Below are 23,592 nucleotides of genomic sequence, written 5' to 3'. Positions count from 1 at the left end.
GTCATGCAGAGGATAAGGGGTTCAACTACCGCAGCAAGTAAGAGATGAATCGTTGTTGTCCTAATGCAGTAAAAGAGAGCAGGAGCGAGAGAGTGGGTTTGTATCGGAATGGACAAGGGGGTTTTGCTTGCCTGGCACTTCTGAAGATATTATAGTTCTTCATCGGTGTCATCGATCACGTCATCAGAGCATCGGCTACTGAGAGGGGACGGTTACCGGCAAACAGAGAAGGACACAATCAATGCAATGCGACAATATGATGCATGGTCATGACATGTCAAGAATGTTATGATTTACACTAATGCATCTGCAACAATTTAAATGAGGTCCATATGAACTAAGGGTTCATATGCAAACTCCATATTTAGCATTTATAATGTCATTATCATGTTTTCACCTATACAGCAGGTATAACTTAGTTTGACATGCATGAAAATGATACAGATGGATAGATTGCATTTTTCTGATAATTTTTCATATATAAATTATTTCATTCTGAGCTACGGTTGATTTTATATGATTTTTAGAAGTTTATACTATTTTCTGGAATTTTCTGAATTATTTTAAATCCAGAAAGCCAATACTGCGTCAGCATGACATCATGCTGACATCAGCAGGTCAACGGGCCACGGTTCAGGTCAAACCTGACGTGTGGGTCCCGTATGTCTGTGTGACAAGGTAGGAACAGAGGCTGACCAGTGGGTCCAGGTCAACGCTGACGTGGCCAGGTCAACCTGACCTGTGGGACCCGCGAGGTTAGTTTAAACTAGACAAAAGTAAACCCCGGGTTAATTAGGGCGTGGGCCCCAGGTGTTAGTGAGATGGGGGGGTTAGTTAGGCGCTGATGATGGTGCCACGTCACCAGCACCGGAGTCCAGCCGGCGGCGACCACAGAACACGGCGGGGGCACGCCGGACTTGCGCTAGAGGCGTCAGCTTGGTGCGCTGAGGGCACCAGGGGATAGCCCTTGATCTTGCGCATCCAAAGGACCAAGTGGGAGGTCGCAGGGTCACCGGAATTCATGCCGGCGACGAGCTTTGGCGGCGGTTGTGTTCGGTGGTGCACGGGCGCGTCGCTACGGTGTATCAATGAGCAAATGGTGAGGCTGGGCAGCACCTGCTAGGCACGGGGAGCACTAAGAGCAGCACGGTGAGGCCAGGGGAGCACGGAGGCCATGCGTGCAGCGGCAATGGCGGACGGCGGGTTCGGTGCTCGTGGGGAACGGTGCTACGACAACCAAATGGGGGCAGGGTTAGGGGGGAAATGACTGGGGGCTCAGCGCGGTCACGAAGAGCTTCTCGGCGAGCTCGGGGAGGCACGGACGGCGTCGAATCGACGGTGGGGTTGCCGGCGGCCGAAGCTCGAAGACGATGACGATGCGGTCGTTGCAGGGCGTCCGGAGTGGCTTCTTTCGGTGGAGAGGCGTAGCGCGAGGTGGCGGAGCTTCTGGGCATCGTAGCTAGGCGAGGGGGGCTCAGTGGCCACGACAACGGCGAGCGGCGTCGACGAGCTCCGCTCGGGCAGAGAGGGAGAGAGAGCAGAGAAGGAAAAAGAAGCCGAGAGAGAGTGAGAGAGTTGGGGGGGGGGGCTGCGTGGTGATGCATGGAGGCATCCAGGCCCTCGGCGGCAAGTAGGAGCTGGTGAGGCGTGTGGCCAGCGTGCAGCGAGCACGCGCTCGTCCTTCTGTCCAGGGAGGAAGACGACAGGGGAGGCCTAGCTGGGCTGGGCCGCTACAGTGGTGGGCTGGCCCCTCTGGTGGCTGCACAGGTGAGGCCAGGTAAATTTTCCCTCCTCTCTGACTTTTATTTCTCTTTTCTAATTTTTCTGCTATTTGTTTAGACTTGATTTAAAACATCAAATCATTTTTTAAACTTTCTGTAAATTGTTATGTGAGCTCAGAAACTAGTCCAAGGTCACAGGCAACTCACAAAAATATATGAACTTTATTTCTTATGTAACAGAAATAAATCCAACCCAAATATGTCATTGATTTAATTCAAAAAGGCCCAAAATAAATATTTCTGTGATTCCAAAAATATTGGTTTGAATTTTATTCTTGCCAATATTTTTCAAGGTTTAACAGGAACATTTTCTTGGGCTTCTTTGAGAAGATTTTAATGTTGATCATTTTTAAAAGGTTTCTGAGGCTTTGAAAATTCCTCAATTCAAATTTCATTTGAATTTAAACATGATGCATGGATGCAAGAGAAATCAAGCAAGGGCTAATCTGGGGCTGTGACAGCTCACCCCCACTAAACAAGAATCTCGTCCCGACATTCAAGACATGAGGTAAGAAGACAGAGGGGGTACAAGCTAACATGATCTTCACGATCCAAGTTGCACTTCATAAGAACGTTGATTCGATCACCATCTTTGTCTCGATGTCTTGCTCTGAGAACTCCAACCGACAAGACAACAAGAGGAAAGGGAAAACTCTAGAAGGATCGATCTTCTCGAATATCGAACAACTCAAGATCAACTCATGGAGGGAGGCATTGAAACATCTCTCGAGCTGAGAGGCAAAACATGCACCAGGAGGGACGGAAGAAACAATTTGACGAGGGTTTCATAGTAGCAAGGAAAAATTGCCATGATTCCATAACGGGGCACCTTGGGGAAGGTGACTCGTAGAGTTATTCCCTTAAGTGGCAAAAAGAATTACTTTTGATTCAAAGATCATTGAAACTCTCTAAACCGGCCCAAGGAAAATCGCAAACGATCATTTGAAGGAGTTCAGAGAAATGGCATACTCAGATCGGAAAGGAAACTATGGTTATGGAGCAACTCGGCAAACGGAAGGCACATTCCCGTTGATACCGGGGATATAACCTAGTGTCTGAGTATGCTCTCCAGAACTTGAGCATTTCCATATTCATCAAGGTTTTACCAACATCCGTGCCGAGGATCCTGGCAACACATCATACTACCATGATGAACGGTGATGGAGGATGCAGGTGCAAAGGAGGACAACACTTTCTCAGATTTCACCTTAGCGAAGCCAAGGGAGCAAAATCTGGATGATCGACCGAGAGACATTTAGCACTCTGCTTCTAATGTTCTCCTTGATGTTCTAGCGTAACCCATTAGATGTGGTTTGGTATCTTGAACATCAAGTAGTAGGTCGGACTTCGGGTGCGCAGGAATCCATAAGGAATAACTAGTGGAATAAATCCTAAGAAATCCTTATGGGGAGGTGGCCAACTTACTCAACCAAGATACTACCATAATAGGTCTTCCGGCTGGGTGTGTTGGCCACGACATCCACTTTACCGGTTATCGAGAGACCAATATTATAATTCTTGGAAAATGTTCCAACCATCATATCTGCCCGAGATTCAGATCTGGTTGGTGTCAGGATATTCCAGACTCATCAAGTCTAGAAGGAAAAATGAAAGTTTGCAACACAAATCGACGAGATGACGTTGCGAGATTCTAAGGGGATGAACTATGATAGCAAGCTCCAAAACATGAGCTGGTTCTGCTACATACATGTGAGCACGTTGTCCCAGACAAGCATGATCACATGGTAGTCTTATAATAAAACACTACCGAGTTCATGTCACGACCGGTTTTTCAATAAAATAATTATTGAGAGACCAATCCCTTTTACGGACCAGTGAGGAAGAATTCCTTCTCACTGGTAGACAATATCTTGGTCACAGAAGAAAAATACCAGGAGTACTAAATATAATACAAGGTTGAGCAGAGACTGCCCAACAATTTATTACATACACGCCGCTAAAACAAGACGGCGGATAGGGTGGCAAACTACTAACTCACGATAAGTGGTGGAAATATCATCGCGAAGCAAGTGATATGATTCCAGAAGACTACAACTCTTCGAGCGTCGGAGTGAGGCTCGAGAAGACTTATTGCGGGTGGCGGAAGCGTATACAATATAAGTGACCAATATCCGGGATCGCGCAGGACTGACTGGGACTCCTCTAGGCATCGGACGCGCTATCAATCTCTTCATCCAAGAGATCGCCTTCGTCAACATCTGGCCAAATCAACAAGCCAGGTGAGTACTATGAAAGTACTCGCAAGACAGTTCGGACATAAGATATAACGAATGCAACATGAAGCATATGAACAAGTTAACCAGTGCGATCAGACATAGAGATAATAAATACTGGGTGCCAAGCGAGGGTCTGAATGACGCCTCGAGCGGAAACTGCAGAATAGTAATAATGGTGCCAAACGAGTGTCTGAAAGACTCCTCGAGCGGAAAAATGCGGAATAATAATACAAGTGCCAAACGAGTGTCTGAAAGACGCCTCGAACGGAAAATGCGGAATAATAATACAAGTGCCAAACGAGTGTCTGAAAGACTCCTCGAGCGGAAAATGCGGAATAATAATACAAGTGCCAAACGAGTGTCTGAAAGACACCTCGAGCGGAAAATGCGGAATAATAATACAAGTGCCAAACGAGTGTCTGAAAGACTCCTCGAGAGGAAAATGCAGAATAATAATGCCACAGTCGGGCGTCGAGGCGACACCACATAAAGGGCTTGCAACAGAAAATAAAGACAGTGCATGCCACAGTCGGACGTCTGTGCGACATCACATAAAGGGCTTATACTCAAAGTAAGAAACAAGTACACGCAACAGTCGGACGTCTGCGCGACGTCACATAAAGGGCTTATATCACAGCTCAATAATACAATCGTTCGGGAACATAAATTATCACAAGCATGCGACAAATATAAAGTTAGTCCATCCACAGGAATAACAATAAAACTGGATTTACCACTAGAGCTTGTTCACCGGGGACAAGTTTTTCACACGGATAGATATGGATATAATGTTTACACCACTTGATCATGGATACGATGATTTGGAAAGAATTGACTCTGCAGAGTTTGTACTTAACCACAGCCAACGGATTTCAGTAGTCACGGGGACTAGTTCCGTCTACGGTGTTTTGGAAGAAACACGTCTAACCAGTACACACCCAATTCAACCATCCGAAGCCAGGGATCACCCTCGGCAACATTCAAGAAAAACCTTGAGACGGGGAGGCTACAACCTCGCGTAGCATGGGATCAAATTTCTATACGCGCGCTCTAAGGGGGTGCCCCCCTCTCGGTCCCAACCGGAAACACCCATGCCCCCTGACCGGATGGCTGGCTTTAATCCTGGGCCAAGGTAACATCATCCCGGCCTCTCTGTTTGGTGTGTACACGGAAAGAGGTTACCAACTTACTAAACCGCATCCTGGCAATGAGACATGTGGTAGCACGGAAGGGGAAGGAACGGTAACGTGGCTCCAACCACGTTAACGTCGGAGAAAGTTGGATGACGCAAGGCTGGCATGCTACAACAGTACCACCTTGCTGCCCTTCATGTCACCACATGATTAGGCCATCTCTCATCAGAGATCATCGCAACTTTAGAACATGCGGGAAAAGAACGATAACGTGGCTCCAACCACGTTAACGTCGGAGAAAGTCGGATGACGCAAGGCTGGCATGCTACAACAGTACCACCTTGCTGCCCTCATGTCACCACATGATTAGGCCATCTCTCATCAGAGATCATCGCGACTTTGGAACAACCGGGTCGTTGCCTTACAAGCAACGAGGTATTTACCGACACTCATATGCCACGCACAAACTTTCACGCAAACATGCAAAACACCTGTCATATCAAATGTTCAAAACATGCTTGCCTGGTTCGGAGAAGTCGGAGTCTAGCTCGGCGAAGTTCGCGGCTCCGTCACCTCTCCCGGAACCTACGGCAATCACGAAACGGGTACTAACGTGAAAACCAACACATGCATAGAAAATTTTCCAAATATTTTTTCAAATAAATCCCATAAAAAACTAGACAAAATTTGAAGATTGTCAGAAAAAGAATCACTCAAAAATACCTTCTTATTAAAAGTTATAAAGGTTTCTGTCCAGGGACTTATCTGTAATGAAACAGAAAAGTTCCAGGGTTTTAACTGAGAAAACAGAAAACGCTTCGGTTGGGAATGCGCAAGCGCAAAGGAGAAAACGTATTTGCCCGAAGGCGTCAACAGAAAACGGTTCGAAGGAGAATAGAATAGAGGCTGACAAGCGGGGTCCACCTGTCAGGTTTAAAAAGCTCGCCGGCGCCCGAAGAGTGCGGTGGACGCCGGCGTCGAACCACGGCGAGTTAGGAGAAACGGAGGGTACCAAGAGCTTCAGCGTCTTCTTCCGTGTCGGTGGGTGGTGGACTCGTCCAACAGGGAGCACTACGTCGACGGCGACACTATCTCTGGTGGACGGCGGCTCGGGTGAGGATGGGGAACTCCGGTGGACGGCTGCAAGCTACAAATTGAGGCGCGGGTCAGAACGAGGGATGCAAGGTGAAGCTACTGGCAAGAGAATGGAGGCGGAGGAGCACACACGGGGGCGAATCGGGCTAGATCCCGTGGCGGGTCGCGGCGGCCGGAGTCGAGGAAGGAGATCTCCTCGGGGCTCTAGCAGCGGCTAGGCTTGCTCTAGGGGGAGTGCAGGGATGGTGGGTGCTCGAGTTGAAGCTCGGGGCCTCTATTTATAGGCAGATCGACGGGGTGGCCGTGAACGGAGAATCTCCGGCGAGCGATTACGGCGGAGCAGTGGATTGGTAGGTGGTTTGAGCGGCCAGGCAGCATCAGTGGAGGTTACTGGAGTCGTTTCACAGCTAAACGGAGATGGTCTTGGCGTAATGGCGTTGGTCCACGGTGAGGTGACCGCTCGGGCTCAACGGCGGCAGAGAGCGCGCTCCGCGCCCTGCGGTTCACGACGAGAGCGGCAGCGCATTCGGGGGAGTGGAAGGCCACGCGGCGAGCTCCGGTGGTTTGGTCGGCGCTGGGTGGCGTCGTCGGCGCCGTGTCTCCCGCTGGCGTCCGCAAAGCCGCCCCCGGCGTCGGTCACGGGGCGGCGCACCTTCTGCTGCTCGTCGCCGAAGCCCGCAAGGCGCCAGGCGTTCGTGCGGTGCAGGAACAAGAGGGCGGGGACGAGGAGCAAGGCGACGCGGTGGCACTGGCGAGATCGACGTCCTTCTCTGAAGAAAACGACAGCAAGCCACTGACTGAATCTCTGAATTTTCTGAACTTGACATAGACAGTGCACTGCAGGTGTTCGACAGAAGGTTTTGGCCATGAGATAAATTTTTCTGGAGCTGTAACTTGGTGAGATGACCACTCAAAGCACCCAGGGGCTGCCTGATTTTACTTGGAATTTTTGGAGAAGGTTTTAAATGAATTTCACCAAATTTGGCAAATCTGGTCCAAACTTGCAGCAGATGTAGTTTGAAAATTTTGAACTGAAGACCAGTGGATCTTCATGGTTCTAGGTTGAGGGTTCAAAGGACTAGGAGGGGAAGAAGGTTTGGGGCCAAAAATCAAGACAGAAAGTGGAGTTCCTTTGCAAATCTCCAAGTGCTAGAAAAGAAGGCAGAAATTTATTTGAATAGAATTTGAATGGAAATAATCACATGGGGAGGTTCAACTTGCTGGATTTGATGCAAATCATGATCCAAAGGTGAGGAAGTGGTTAGGAGAGAGGATTTGCACTAATGCCATGGCAAGAAGGAATTGTTGAAAGTGGCAAAGGACTTTCCAAAAGCCATAGTGCAAATTCAAAAAGATTTTCAAAAGTTATTTTCCCAAATGAAAAACATTTTGTCTTGAGTCCAAATGAAAAGCAAGAACTTCCAAGACCAAAGGCAGATCTTGGGTGAATCCAAACAAGACTTTTGCCATAAAGAAAAATATATGAGAGGGAGAGTTCTCTTGAAGAAAAATTTAAATCACTCCCCTCAAGTCAAATAAAATCTTTTGAAAAATCCAAATAAAAACTTGGGTGTCATAGTTCAGGAGGGGAACCATCATCGCAGATAATGAAGTTCTCAATTAAGCCCGGGTTAGCTCTTAAAAGGAACTCCTTCTCCTGGAACAAATCAGTTAGTGGCTTGGTGTGCTAGGAACACATATAGAACGAAGGTTGCAAGTCTCCGAACCACAGAATACTTCGCACGTATGCATGACCGATTTTGGGATGATTCCAAAAGAAGCAACATTGACTTTCTCAAATTCACGGCGGCAACTTGCATCAGATGCACGTGAATTAGAGGAAGTCACTACTTTCATCCAAACATATGCTTCATGAACGGAACACGGAGATAATGCTTATAAAGTTTCCAATACTAGCTGGATGTTCAACACGAGTCATGGAGAAGGTAGCAGTGTTGCTGATGGGCTCAACAACAATTCATCCAGGTTTCCATGGAGATGGAATTCCATAATTATGTGAACAAGTGATAGCATTGGCCAAACCCAAAAGATATAATGGTGTATGCTCGAGGGATCAACCACGAGTAAGACAACATTATGAACATCGTTGGTTCTGATTTGATTTGATGATAGCCCATACTCAAATCAAAGTCTTGATACGACAATAGGTCCAACAACTGATCACAGGGACCAATCGATGAAGATATCATCTATCTTCAACACACGCAAATATATCCCTTGAAATGAACTAAGCTGGCAAGCTTTTATCTTCCAACTCTCCAAGTTGTTGTTTAGCTTGACCAACTAGCTCAGGGGTATCCAACACGGATTCTTGGAGAAGGGGTGGTTTACAGGAAACCAACTTGATCACGAATTCAACATAGCGGTCAGGTGACAACATGGTGATACTTCCGAGAAGATATTTGGAAAATCATGTACCACCGATATGTTACTAGGCTCGAGAACAATCTCGCCTTTCAGAGCAAGACGATATGATCAAATAAGCAAGGGATTGAATAATCCTAACTCTTTGATCGAAGTGTGCACCGGAAATAAGGACTAGGTAGCACGATCAACCTTAGGATGTGATTCAGTAACCAACACGCTAAGGATGAAATTATTGTCCTTTAACTACCAAGCAACGGAGTTGCTAGGAGTATTGATTTCACACATCGTAGTTCACTTGTCGGCATTCCGGTTGCAACAACACGGGACCAAGAAATGAGTGATGATGGCAAGGAGTATCACTGCGTCAAGAATTCATAAGAGGTGGTGCAATTCTCATGACATTCTTGACATAAAGATGGTAACACTCCAAGGTAGAACAGAGCAAAAGCTGGATTGGCATTTTGATCTGCGGAATACAACTACTTTGACCCAATCCTAGAAATGGACGAGGTACTGGAGTTTGTTTCTCCTGGACTCCTAGTCATTCCGGAATAGAATGGCTTGACAGACCACAAGAATATGAGGTATCGACAGCGAATGCACGCATACTCTTGACTATCAAATGATAGACGGGGGTCAGAATACAACTAAAGAGAACAACTCAAGGAACATATGTTTTTCTGAGTTGTGGATGCATGGATTAGTATGTCGAACAAATTCAACATATTTCTTCCGGATAACCCATGCAGAGGAGGAAGGACTGGCAGAGTCGCAATATGAATGGAGTACTCCTCAAGAGCACTCTAGTTGTGATCTTTCGGTTCCGTGAGGAACTTCTTCCTTAAGCAGTTCATGATATTTGGAAGAAGGATATACCATGAACCTCGAGGACTATCGCAAAGGTTACTAATATCCTAAAGGAACGGGCAAACACTATCAACAGGAGGTAAGTGGAGTGAATCTCGAGTTCAGAAACCCGGGAATAGAATGCCTACTAACTAAGGGGCATCACGGGATGCTTTCGAGAATAATGGCCAGAATCATCACACTGGGGATGCAAGCATTGCTAGATTACTAAGTGGTCCTCTAAGACACCTAGGGTCATAATAATAACTCCAACATATATGTCAAGGCAACAAAGTACCTCAACTCAACGATTAGTGTGGTTAATCTGGCCCAAAGGAACATCGAGAACGGAAAGAAGGGATTTGCAAATGCATCAGATTATTTAGAAGCCTGGGATGACTCGGACAGCATAACGGCTGTAAATGCTCAAAGGATTTGAGACATCCTGCAAAAATGGTGGCATAACCACTTAGAAGCAGAATATCAAGGTTCCGAGATCAACTATGAACACACGGAAGTAGTAGAAACTGAACTGGGGCTTGTAACCAACAGTCCTATAAGTTACTACGGATTAGTAACACGTGATCCTGATAGAAAGATGAGAAGCCTAGTTCTTAATCCCCGTAGAAGAGAAGAGGGTGACTCAGATCAGAAGGGCATAAGGTAAAGGAGTAAAAAGAGCCTTACGTTCCCTCCCACAATCAATTCCCTTATATAACTAAAGCATTTCTAGACTCAACTTCGACTAGTTTGGCTTGGTTATCCTATAGGCAGTCAGGCTCTGATACCAACGCTGTCAGGACCCCGATTCTAAGTCACACCGATCTAGCCTGTAACACCTCATATCACTTTGCGGCCTCACGCACGGTATTCCCACGGGTGTCGCCTTACCATGGCCCGGGACCGTTTGCACCTTTTGGCTCACGTATATGATAATGTCGCTAGCATCCATATGACAGAGAACCCGGGCCGACATGACTAGTCGTGAACCCAAAGTGGCACTAACTTACGGGGACAGGCATACATGAATCAACATCGAGCATGTCGGTCAGCAGCGTGTGAATCCGGGCTGTAGCACTGGGCTAGCAGGACTCCGGGAACCCGGGCTGTAGCAGGCTAGGCAGGACTCCGGATGTCACCGCGTGACATTTCCCCGAAGGGACAGACACAGGAACAAAGTGAATCACATGCCGGCCAGTCAAGTGTTCCGGAGCAGTAGTGCTGGGCTAGCAGGACTCCGGTGAACCGGGCTGTAGCGGACTACTATGGCTCATGGAAGCACAAGACTACATTTCCCCATAAGAGAGGCTACCAAGGATAAACAACTAGGTTGTCGGATCCCACACATACCAAGCATTTCAATCATACACACAATATGCTCGATATGTGCAAATACAACATGGCATCACAACAAGACTCTACGACTCAAGAGTATTTATTCATTAGGCTCCGAAGAGCGAGATATTACAAACATGGGTCTCATGACCCAACATTCAGAGCATACAAGTCAAAGCACATGCGGAAGCTTAACATGTCTGAGTACAGACATCTACAAATGAAAAAGGCTGAGAAGCCTGACTATCTACAAGATCCTGCCGAGGGCACAAGATCGTAGCTGAGGTATCAAGCTAAACGTCGAAGTCCACACGGAACTACTAGCGAGACTGACGTCTCTCTGCAAAATATAAAATAGGCAAACGTGAGTACAAATGTACCCAGCAAGACTTACATCAGAACTAGCTACATATGCATCGGTATCAACAAAGGGGGTGGTGGAGTTTAACTGCAGCAAGCCAGCTTTGACTCGGTGGCTATCCTGAACTACGACTGCAAGTAACTCTTTTGAGGTGGCGCACACGAGTCCACAAATTCACCATACCAATACACCACTATGGATCCGCTCCCGTCTCCCTACGAGAACGCCATCCATAGCACTCACGCTTATCTTGCGCATTTTAGAGTATCCACTTTCACTTGTCTATGAACTATTATAGGCAACCCAGAAGTCCTTTACCGCGGACACGGCTATTCGAATAGATCATATTAACCCTGCAGGGGTGTACTTCAACACACACGCTCTCACCACTTACCGCCGTTTACACGACATGTACTCGGCAACCTTCAAGCGGAAGCCCAGCGAGGGTGTCGGCCACAGCCTACCTAAACACTCAAGTCTCTAGTCCAGGTTTATCGCCTATTCAGGTTCCATCCGCAGGGAGTCCGGCCGAGGTTTCCAAATACGGCCCCGAACGATGTGTGCAGGGTTCCCGAGACACCGAACGGGCGCCCGGTACACCGTGCCACGTGCCTACCGCATCACAGCCCACCCCTCCGGTCAGCGCTGCCCACGGCCTCCAGCATACTACAAACACCAGAAACTACTTGCAACTCCTGGACAGAGGACAAGGGTGATTAAGAAGCCGAGAGGGTCCATTGGTTTCGGGCCCAATGCGTGGTAGTAACTGTATCATGGATCACAAACACAGAACTCAGTTCCTGAGGACGGCTTCAATGAGACAACCCACCATGTACTCCTACATGGCCTCTCACCGCTACCTTTACCAAATCGTGTTCACACACTTAGCTCACACACAGTAGGACATGTTCATCACCATTCCAACTCATCCCCGATGAATCAGACCTGACACAACTCTAAGCAATAGCAGGCATGACAAACAAGCATGAATGAGTAGGCACATCAGGGCTCAAACAACTCCTACTCATGCTAGTGGGTTTCATCTATTTACCGTGGCAATGACCGGTCATGCAGAGGATAAGGGGTTCAACTACCGCAGCAAGTAACAGATGAATCATTGTTGTCCTAATGTAGTAAAAGAGAGCAGGAGCGAGAGAGTGGGTTTGTATCGGAATGCACAAGGGGGTTTTGCTTGCCTGGCACTTCTGAAGATATTATAGTTCTTCATCGGTGTCATCGATCACGTCATCGGAGCATCGGCTACTGAGAGGGGACGGTTACCGGCAAACAGAGAAGGACACAATCAATGCAATGCGACAATATGATGCATGGTCATGACATGTCAAGAATATTATGATTTACACTAATGCATCTAGCAACAATTTAAATGAGGTCCATATGAACTAAGGGTTCATATGCAAACTCCATATTTAGCATTTATAATGTCATTATCATGTTTTCACCTATACAGCAGGTATAACTTAGTTTGACATGCATGAAAATGATACAGATGGATAGATTGCATTTTTCTGATAATTTTTCATATATAAATTATTTCATTCTGAGCTACGGTTGATTTTATATGATTTTTAGAAGTTTATACTATTTTCTGGAATTTTCTGAATTATTTTAAATCCAGAAAACCAATACTGCGTCAGCATGACATCATGCTAACGTCAGCAGGTCAACGGGCCACGGTCCAGGTCAAACCTGACGCGTGGGTCCCGTATGTCAGTGTGACAAGGTAGGAACAGAGGCTGACCAGTGGGTCCAGGTCAACGCTGACGTGGCCAGGTCAACCTGACCCGTGGGACCCACGAGGTTAGTTTAAACTAGACAAAGGTAAACCCCGGGTTAATTAGGGCATGGGCCCCAGGTGTCAGTGAGATGGGGGGGGGTTAGTTAGGCGCTGATGATGGTGCCACATCACCAGCACCGGAGTCCAGCCGACGGCGACCACAGAACACGTTGGGGGCACGCCGGACTTGCGCTAGAGGCGTCATCTTGGTGCGCTGAGGGCACCAGGGGATAGCCCTTGATCTTGCGCATCCAAAGGACCAAGTGGGAGGTCGCGGGGTCACCGGAATTCATGCCGGCGATGAGCTTTGGCGGCGGTGGTGTTCGGTGGTGCACGGGCGCGTCGCTACGGTGTATCAGTGAGCAAATGGTGAGGCTGGGCAGCACCTGCTAGGCACGGGGAGCACTAAGAGCAGAACGGTGAGGCCAGGGGAGCACGGAGGCCATGCGTGCAGCGGCAATGGCGGACGGCGGGTTCGGTGCTCGTGGGGAATGGTGCTATGGCAACCAAATGGGGGCAGGGTTAGGGGGGAAATGACCGGGGGCTCACCGCGGTCACGAAGAGCTTCTCGGCGAGCTCGGGGAGGCACGGATGGCGTCGGATCGACGGTGGGGTTGTCGGCGGCTGAAGCTCGAAGACGATGACGATGCGGTCGTTGCAGGGCGTCCGTAGTGGCTTCTTTCGGTGGAGAGGCGTAGCGCGAGTTGGCGGAGCTTCTGGGCATCCTAGCTAGGCGAGGGGGGCTCAGTGGCCACGACAACGGCGAGCGGCGTCGACGAGCTCCGCTCGGGCAGAGAGGGAGAGAGAGCAGAGAAGGAAAAAGAGGTCGAGAGAGAGTGAGAGAGTTGGGGGGGGGGCTGCGTGGCGACGCATGGAGGCATCCAGGCCCTCGGCGGCAAGCAGGAGCTGGCGAGGCGTGTGGCCAGCGTGCAGCGAGCACGCGCTCGTCCTTCTGTCCAGGGAGGAAGACGACAGGGGGGGCCTAGCTGGGCTGGGCCGCTACAGTGGTGGGCTGGCCTCTCTGGTGGCTGCACAGGTGAGGCCAGGTAAATTTTCCCTCCTCTCTGACTTTTATTTCTCTTTTCTAATTTTTCTGCTATTTGTTTTGACTTGATTTAAAACATCAAATCATTTTTTAAACTTTCTGTAAATTGTTATGTGAGCTCAGAAACTAGTCCAAGGTCACAGGCAACTCACAAAAATATATGAACTTTATTTCTTATGTAACAGAAATAAATCCAACCCAAATATGTCATTGATTTAATTCAAAAAGGCCCAAAATAAATATTTCTGTGATTCCAAAAATATTGGTTTGAATTTTATTCTTGCCAATATTTTTTAAGGTTTAACAGGAACATTTTCTTGGGCTTCTTTGAGAAGATTTTAATGTTGATCATTTTTAAAAGGTTTCTGAGGCTTTGAAAATTCCTCAATTCAAATTTCATTTGAATTTAAACATGATGCATGGATGCAAGAGAAATCAAGCAAGGGCTGATCTGGGGCTGTGACAAAAGGGTGCATGCACGTATAGGTTGAGCGTGTGTCTTGCGTCGTGTGCTGTGTGCATGCAGGCATGCGAGTGTTGCGTGCGTGCAAGTGTACGTTTCAGTGTTGCATGCATGGGTGCGTACGTGCGTGTGTTCGTGAGTGCATGGGTACGTGTCAGTGTTGCACGCCAGCATGCGTGCGTGTGTACGTGTCAGTGTTGCACGCCTACATGCATGCGTGTCTTGCGTGCGTGCATGTGTACGTGCGGGGTGAGGCTACACGTCAGTCGACTAACTTTTTCATCTCTGGTCATTAGATTTTCCAGCCGTTGGATACGAAATCAAGGGCCTCCAGTTTATCATCAAACTCCACCCCCCTGAGCCGCCAGCCACCACCGGCCGAACCGCCAGCCCCCGCCGCCCGCGGCCGGCCCGCTCTCCCCGAAACCACTCGTCCGCCGCCGCACCGGCCATCCCTCTAGCCCCCCCCCCCCCCGCCGAGCTTTTTCTCCGGGGATCCCCACCCCACCGCCCAATGAACGCCCCCCGAACCGCCGGTGACTGCCAACCAGAGGTCTCACGACTTCGAATACCCACCGACCACTAATTTATTACCATTTCTGTCCTTCATATACGCGCTGACGGGTGGGCCCTATGGTAATGTGCACTGCTGAATGTGGACCGTTTGACTGGTCAATTGATCGTGTTATCAACAAATTACGGAGCTGTATGGTGAGCCAGTGACCGTATGATCAGCCTAAAGTGTACTCCTATTTTATTAACACAGTACAGACTCAAACTACCATTTCTTTCTTTCATATATGGGCTGACAGGTGGGCCCCACGGTTACGCGCCCCGATGGTGTAACACTAGTTGCGCCGCGTGGAACGTTTGACTGGTCAATTGATTGTGTCATCAACAAAATACGGAGTTGTACAGATGAGCCAGTGACCGTATAATCATGATATTTATTTGTTTAACACGGTACATACACAAGGGCTCATATATATGCGCAAGCACTCACCGCTATAAGCGCACACACGCGAACCCTACCCCTATGAGCACCTTCGGGAGAGTGGGCCAGCATATATGATCTTGAGATTTTACGAAGTCACCATAGGTGCCTCGTAGTCGAGTGGAACGTCTCCTCCCACTGAACGTACATCGCCGGAAAATACTGAAATTAACACAAGATAAATGCGAGCACCAGGACTTTAACCTTGGTGGGCTCGAGAAACCACTGTCCTCTAACCATCCAACCACATGTTGGTTAGCACGACAAAATGTATGTGGTGACCGTGATGAGCTTATTCTGAAGTCCAGTGACCATATCGTGCTTTCGCTTCAAATACAATGACTGTAAGTGTCGTCAACAAAATACGGAGCACGCATCAAATGCAAAGTCCGTCAGTGTCATCAACAAAATATGGAGACGTATCGTGAGCTAGATACCGCTGTACTATTGTATATACTTATTTTCTTAGTGGCCGATTGCGTGTGTGGTGTGGTGGGCACATCATTTCTAGTTGTGGTGGGTCAACATGAAGACTCATGGGTCAGTTCCATCCTGCGCCACATATAGGTTGGACCGAGACGTGTTATACGAAGACCCATGTGGAGGACTCGGCGTACAACACGAAGCTACCAGAGTCACGGAGGACTCTATCCCCACTGGTGATAAGCACGCACAATGCCTGGTATTCACGTGTACTTTGTACACACCCCTATCACTAATATACAGTACCAGGAGTAGGCTCTTTCTTCAACTGTAAGGGTCCGATCCGAACTAGGGTAAAACTTTGCCTCGTATTACCATCCAGCCTAACAGCCAGGGATATCCTACCGAATGATATGATGAAATCATATCTGCCAACTACTAAGAGAGAGGTGTGTCGGGGGGGGGGGGCAATGTGTGCGAGAGAGGCCTAAAGATAATGTGCGTGCGGGAGACACGTAGGCACATATATGTGCATATAGAGGGCTAGTAGAGACCGTGCATGTGTATATATGCATGTGAGAGAAATAGTGTTTTCCAACTGAGATTAGTGCAAAGAGTGGTACATAGTAGTCAGAAAGAGAGAGAGAGAGAGAGAGAGAAACAGAGAGAGCATGTGCGTGAGACACCCCGACACCCTGAGAGAGATTGTGAGCATGTGTGAAAGATCATGAATTTTGCAAATTGCGTATGGACGAAAGTCGGTCTATCAGACACCCATACTCTATTGAATTCTAGCATGTGCATGTGTTTATTTCATATTATCGATCCATAGAGTGAGAGCGGTTTGAAATACAGGCAATGGATGCTTTTGCAATTCATATATAAACATTAATTAGTGCACTCCATGTTGTTAGTGTGAAGCACTTTATACATTTGTCACTTGCATGGATACATTCCAAATTGCTAGCTACGAAATAGAATACATGTCGAATTCAACATAAAGGGGGTTTCGAAGATTCGAATTCATAGGAAGTGCATTCATCTATTTGAACCCGAGATAATGGCATTTGTAAATCAGATGTAAAAGGGGGCATCAATCTTTGTTGTGAGTTTGAACATGCTATATATATTCATACGCATATCTAACTTTTTTTTGCAACCAAGGAGATTATATCTGGAACCATGCATGAACTGAGGTAAGTAGCATATTTTTAATATATACTCGTGTACAATGTATATTCAAATGTACCCCCTCCATTCCAAAATAATCATAGCTTTAGGATTTTCAAGAGTAAAGATTTGTGAAGTTTGACAAATCCTGAAAGTTCAATTCAAGAGAACCGAAAACGTTAATGCTTCTACTCCCAAATATTGAACGAAGCGCCAAATAGGCCTCTGGTCACCCGAAACCGCGCGAGACTAATGTTTTGGTGGTAGGAAATTACTGTCCTGACTCTGGCCCGTGTAGCCTATTGGCCCGATGTCCAAAGGTCTAAACCAGGGTAGGTTTGTAACTTCACCAAGACGCCAGTCTCAACCGCCTCAGAGAAGCATTCATACGCCGTGGGCGCCTACCCATGCGCTCGGCCGAAATCTATCCCGCCCACATTTGGGACACCTGACATGACTGTCCTACCCTCAACCCACAATATGCCCGAAATTTTAGATGGGGGCAAAGTTTGTAACTTTCCCCAAATTTCAAAGAAGCGCGTCTCAAACCGAAAGATTGTTCCCCCTTAGTTCCCTGCCTCCCTCTGTTTCCCCATTCATACCCCGTGGGCGCGAAAACGCCCTCTCCAGCAGCTGCGAAACCCCAGCCTCCTCCGTCCTCCACCCCATAGCAGCCAATCCACCGCCGCCCTCCTCCATCACGCCGGAGCCGGTACCCCGACGTCGTCGTCCAACGCAACCGCAACCGCAACGCCCTCAAGGACTTAGCAGCTGAAGCCGAGGCAGAGCTGCCTTCACGACGCCGACGCCGATGTGCGCCATACCAGAACCACTCCGACCACGCCGTCCTGCGCCTCACCGCTGCGGCTCCACTGTCGCAACCGTCCACCGCACCGGAGCTGTTCCCGCTACGCCGTCGTTCGCCGTCTCGAATCTGCTTCCCCGCCGCCGACAGACGGCCACCGCACCACACTCGACAACTTGGCCATGGGTTCGTCCAAGGCTGCACCGTCCTCCACAACTTCTGGTTTCCGGCGAACAACAAGAAGATCATCGGAAAAACAGAAGGAGGACACAGCACTGCCAGCAGAAAGAGGTACTCCTCTTCCCTTATTCGTGCAAATCTTACGTCTCCGCTCACACCGTATTCATCCCACGAAAGAAACTAGTTGAGCGCTTCTTACTGCATCTTCTTCGTGATACTAAATGCACAAGGTTTCCTCCCTTTTACTATTTCACCTTTGCTAGAGGTCAGTAGCCCGCCTGGATTTCAACTCAGGGTCAGTCGAACCGCAATTAAAAGAAGCAACACCTGCTTAGGTGCGCGGAGCACCTAGTCCGCCTGTTCCCCGGGGAAGCGGCACATCGGTGTCTATCATAGGGGTGTGGGGCGCAGGAGCTGCTTGCGCCCGATCTGGAGGTCGGCGGGGCTTGAATGGATGGCCGGGGGGGGGGGGGGGGGGGCGGTGCCAAGCACGGCGGTGCGGTGAGGTCGAGGGGAGGGCGCAGGCAGGGGAGGAATACTGGCCGGTGGTCGCTGGCGCTTCGAGGAAGATCGTCAACACTGACTGGCTGGAGGTAGATGAAGGCGATCTGCCCGTTCTTTGTACATCGGACGGTGCAGAAAAAATGGACTGACCTATTTGCTTTCAGTTGACTGTTATTTTCATAGAATCCTATAGTAATTTAGTGTGCCATGCATGTTGTAGAGCTGTCATATGTCTCCCGTCATTTATTTCTCACCGACCTGCTATCTGCTACCTTTACACTGTACTAATTGTGCACAAACTTCACCCATACTCACACAATTGTTTTTTTATGCATGGGTATTTCAAACTCTGACGAAGTGTTGATGAATGCAGAAAAGAAAAGACAGAAGTCGCTACAGTGTAATTCGAAGATAAGCACTAAGCGTTTCAGCGCTCTAATGGGTGTAGTGTCAGAAATTGGAGACAGTAAACGTAGCTCTGCAGTTGATGATATCAATTGCCACACACAACCATCCCAGGTGCTTGCTTTAACTTCGCGCTGTCAAAAGTGGTTGCATGTTGCATATGGTCTAGCTTGTATTGCTTCCAATTTGGTTAAATTGCATCTGCTTACTTTACACATTATACCTTTGATAATGACATGCCTTCCTGTTTTTGATACATACTACATATGTCTATTAACCATGTTCGTACACCAAACTAATGCTCTTTTGTATCCCTCGTCAATCACTTATGATGAGTCAGTCACCCAAGTGGGTTACTGTGAGACGCCCTACTCGTTTAAAGAGTGCAGTGTCATCCTCCCCACATGATTCTCAAGAAACAGCAAGGCTAAATGAAGATAGTCAACGTAGCTCTCTAGTTGATCACCGCAATTCCCCCACACCACCATCGCAGGTGCTTGCTCTTACTTGGCAGTGTGATATGTGGTTGCATGTTGCATATGGTGTCTACCTTGTAATACTTCTAATTAGGGTAAATTGCATCTGCTTAGTTAACACATTATACCTGTGAATATGACATGCCTTCCTGTTTTTGGTACATACCACGTCTTTCTATTAACCATGTTCTTACATCAAACTACTTTTCTTGTGTATCCCTCATAATGCTTCTAATTTGTTAAATTGCATATCCTTAGCTTACACATTATACATGTGAATATGACACGCCTTCCTATTTTTGGTACATACTACATCTGCCTATCACACCATGTTCTTACATCAAACTACTGTTCTTGTGTATCCTGCGTCTATCACTTATGATGAGATAGTCACGCGCGTGGGTTAATATGAGACGCAATACTCTTATAAAGAATGCAATTTCATCCTCACCACATGATTCTCAAGATACAACAAGCCTAAATGAAGATATTGAACGTAGCTCTGTACCTGAAGACCGCACTTCCCCTACACCACCATCACAGGTGCTTGCTCTAACTTCGCAGTGTGATATGTGGTTGCATGTTGCATACGGTGTCTAGCTTGTAATGCTTCTAATTAGGGTAAATTGCATCTGCTTAGTTTACACACTATACCTGTGAATACGACATGCCTTCCTATTTTTGGTACACACTACATCTATGTGTTAACCTTGTTCTTACATGAAACTACCTCTCTTCTGTATCCTGCATCAATCACTTACGATAAGTCACCTTTATTCATTGCATATTGCATATTATTTCTAGCCTGTTGCCATGTATTGCTTCTAATTTGGTCAAATACATTTGTTAGGGCACCCTTTTAATTTGGCAGAGTGATATTGGTTTCATCTTTCATATGGTTTCTAGCTTGCATCGATTCTAACAAGTTCAAGCACCTTGTGCTTAGTTTACACTTTATACATCATACATGTCAATATGTCACGCTGTCCTATTTTTCATACATATTCCATCGTCCTATCATGCGGCTGCCTTACATGAAAGTAGTGTTCGTCAGTATCATGCACCAATGAGTTCTGAAGAGAAAATTTTATTCCTTTTTCTTGTGGGTTTGACTTGACAAGGCAAAATCAAGAAAGAGGAAGGAAAAGAGTAAGGAAGGCGATGATGGTGGTCCTCTGCAGCAACGTAAGCGGAGCATCTGTACCGATTCTCCTTGTACTGATAGTGCATTACAAGGTCCAAGTCTCCGCTCCCCTACTCCACCATCCAAGGTGCTTGCTCGAACTTGGCAGTGTGATATATGGTTGCATGTTGCATATGGTGTCTAGCTCGTATTGCCCCTAATTAGTGTAAACTGCATCTGCTTAGCTTACACATGATACATGTGAATATGGCACGCCTTCCTGTTTTTGGTACATACTACATCTGCCTATCACACCATGTTCTTACATCAAACTACTGTTCTTGTGTATCCTACGTCTATCGCTTATGATGAGATAGTCACGCGTGTGGGTTAATATGAGGTGCAATACTCTTATAAAGAATGCAATTTCATCCTCTCCACATGATTCTCAAGAAACAGCAAGCCTAAATGAGGATATTGAATGTAGCTCTTTACCTGAAGAACGCACTTCCCCTACACCACCATCACAGGTGCTTGCTCTAACTTCGTAGTGTGATATGTGGTTGCATGTTGCATACGGTGTCTAGCTTGTAATGCTTCTAATTAGGGTAAATTGCATCTGCTTAGTTTACACACTATACCTGTGAATATGACATGCCTCCCTATTTTTGGTACACACTACATCTATGTGTTAACCTTGTTCTTACATGAAACTACCTCTCTTCTGTATCCTGCATCAATCACTTACGATAAGTCACCTTTATTCGTTGCATATTGCATATTATTTCTAGCCTGTTGCCATGTATTGCTTCTAATTTTGGTCAAATACATTTGTTAGGGCACCCTTTTAATTTGGCAGAGTGATATTGGTTTCATCTTTCATATGGTTTCTAGCTTGCATCGATTCTAGCAAGTTCAAGCACCTTGTGCTTAGTTTACGCTTTATACATCATACATGTCAATATGTCACGCCGTCTTGTTTTTCATACATATTCCATCCTCCTATCATGCGGCTGCCTTACATGAAAGTAGTGTTCGTCAGTATCATGCATCAATGAGTTCTGAAGGGAAAATTTTATTCCTTTTTCTTGTGGGTTTGACTTGACAAGGCAAAATCAAGAAAGAGGAAGGAAAAGAGTAAGGAAGGCGATGATGGTGGTCCTCTGCAGCAACGTAAATGGAGCATATGTACCGATTCTCCTTGTACTGATAGTGCATTACAAGGTCCAAGTCTCCGCTCCCCTACTCCACCATACAAGGTGCTTGCTCTAACTTGGCAGTGTGATATCTGGTTGCATGTTGCATATGGTGTCTAGCTCGTATTGCTCCTAATTAGTCTAAACTGCATCTGCTTAGCTTACACATGATACATGTGAATATGACACGCCTTCCTGTTTTTGGTACATACTACATCTTCCTATCACACCATGTTCTTACATCAAACTACCATTCTTGTGTATCCTACGTCTATCGCTTATGATGAGACAATCACGCGTGTGGGTTAATATGAGGCGCAATACTCTTATAAAGAATGCAATTTCATCCTCTCCACATGATTCTCAAGAAACAGCAAGCCTAAATGAGGATATTGAACGTAGCTCTGTACCTGAAGACCGCACTTCCCCTACACCACCATCACAGGTGCTTGCTCTAACTTCGCAGTGTGATATGTGGTTGCATGTTGCATACGGTGTCTAGCTTGTAATGCTTCTAATTAGGGTAAATTGCATCTGCTTAGTTTACACACTATACCTGTGAATATGACATGCCTTCCTATTTTTGGTACACACTACATCTATGTGTTAACCTTGTTCTTACATGAAACTACCTCTCTTCTGTATCATGCATCAATCACTTACGATAAGTCACCTTTATTCGTTGCATATTGCATATTATTTCTAGCATGTTGCCATGTATTGCTTCTAATTTGGTCAAATACATTTGTTAGGGCACCCATTTAATTTGGCAGAGTGATATTGGTTTCATCTTTCATATGGTTTCTAGCTTGCATCGATTCTAACAAGTTCAAGCACCTTGTGCTTAGTTTACACTTTATACATCATACATGTCAATATGTCACGCCGTCTTATTTTTCATACATATTCCATCCTCCTATCATGCGTCTGCCTTACATGAAAGTAGTGTTCGTCAGTATCATGCATCAATGACTTCTGAAGAGAAAATTTTATTCCTTTTTCTTGTGGGTTTGACTTGACAAGGCAAAATCAAGAAAGAGGAAGGAAAAGAGTAAGGAAGGCGATGATAGTGGTCCTCTGCAGCAACGTAAACGGAGCATCTGTACCGATTCTCCTTGTACTGATAGTGCATTACAAGGTCCAAGTCTCCGCTCCCCTACTCCACCATCCAAGGTGCTTGCTCTAACTTGGCAGTGTGATATCTGGTTGCATGTTGCATATGGTGTCTAGCTCGTATTGCTCCTAATTAGTGTAAACTGCATCTGCTTAGCTTACACATGATACATGTGAATATGACATGCCTTCCTGTTTTTGGTACATACTACATCTGGCTATCACACCATGTTCTTACATCAAACTACTGTTCTTGTGTATCCTACGTCTATCGCTTATGATGAGACAGTCACGCGTTTGGGTTAATATGAGGCGCAATACTCTTATAAAGAATGCAATTTCATCCTCTCCACATGATTCTCAAGAAACAACAAGCCTAAATGAAGATATTGAACGTAGCTCTTTACCTGAAGACCGCACTTCCCCTACACCACCATCACAGGTGCTTGCTCTAACTTCGCAGTGTGATATGTGGCTGCATGTTGCAAACGGTGTCTAGCTTGTAATGCTTCTAATTAGGGTAAATTGCATCTGCTTAGTTTACACACTATACCTGTGAATATGACATGCCTTCCTATTTTTGGTACACACTACATCTATGTGTTAACCTTGTTCTTACATGAAATTACCTCTCTTGTGTATCCTGCATCAATCACTTACGATAAGTCACCTTTATTCGTTGCATATTGCATATTATTTCTAGCCTGTTGCCATGTATTGC

This window comes from Aegilops tauschii, chromosome 5 (genome assembly GCF_002575655.3).
Source record: "Aegilops tauschii subsp. strangulata cultivar AL8/78 chromosome 5, Aet v6.0, whole genome shotgun sequence".
Lineage (NCBI taxonomy): Eukaryota > Viridiplantae > Streptophyta > Magnoliopsida > Poales > Poaceae > Aegilops > Aegilops tauschii.
Note: the sequence above shows the minus strand (reverse complement) of the source record.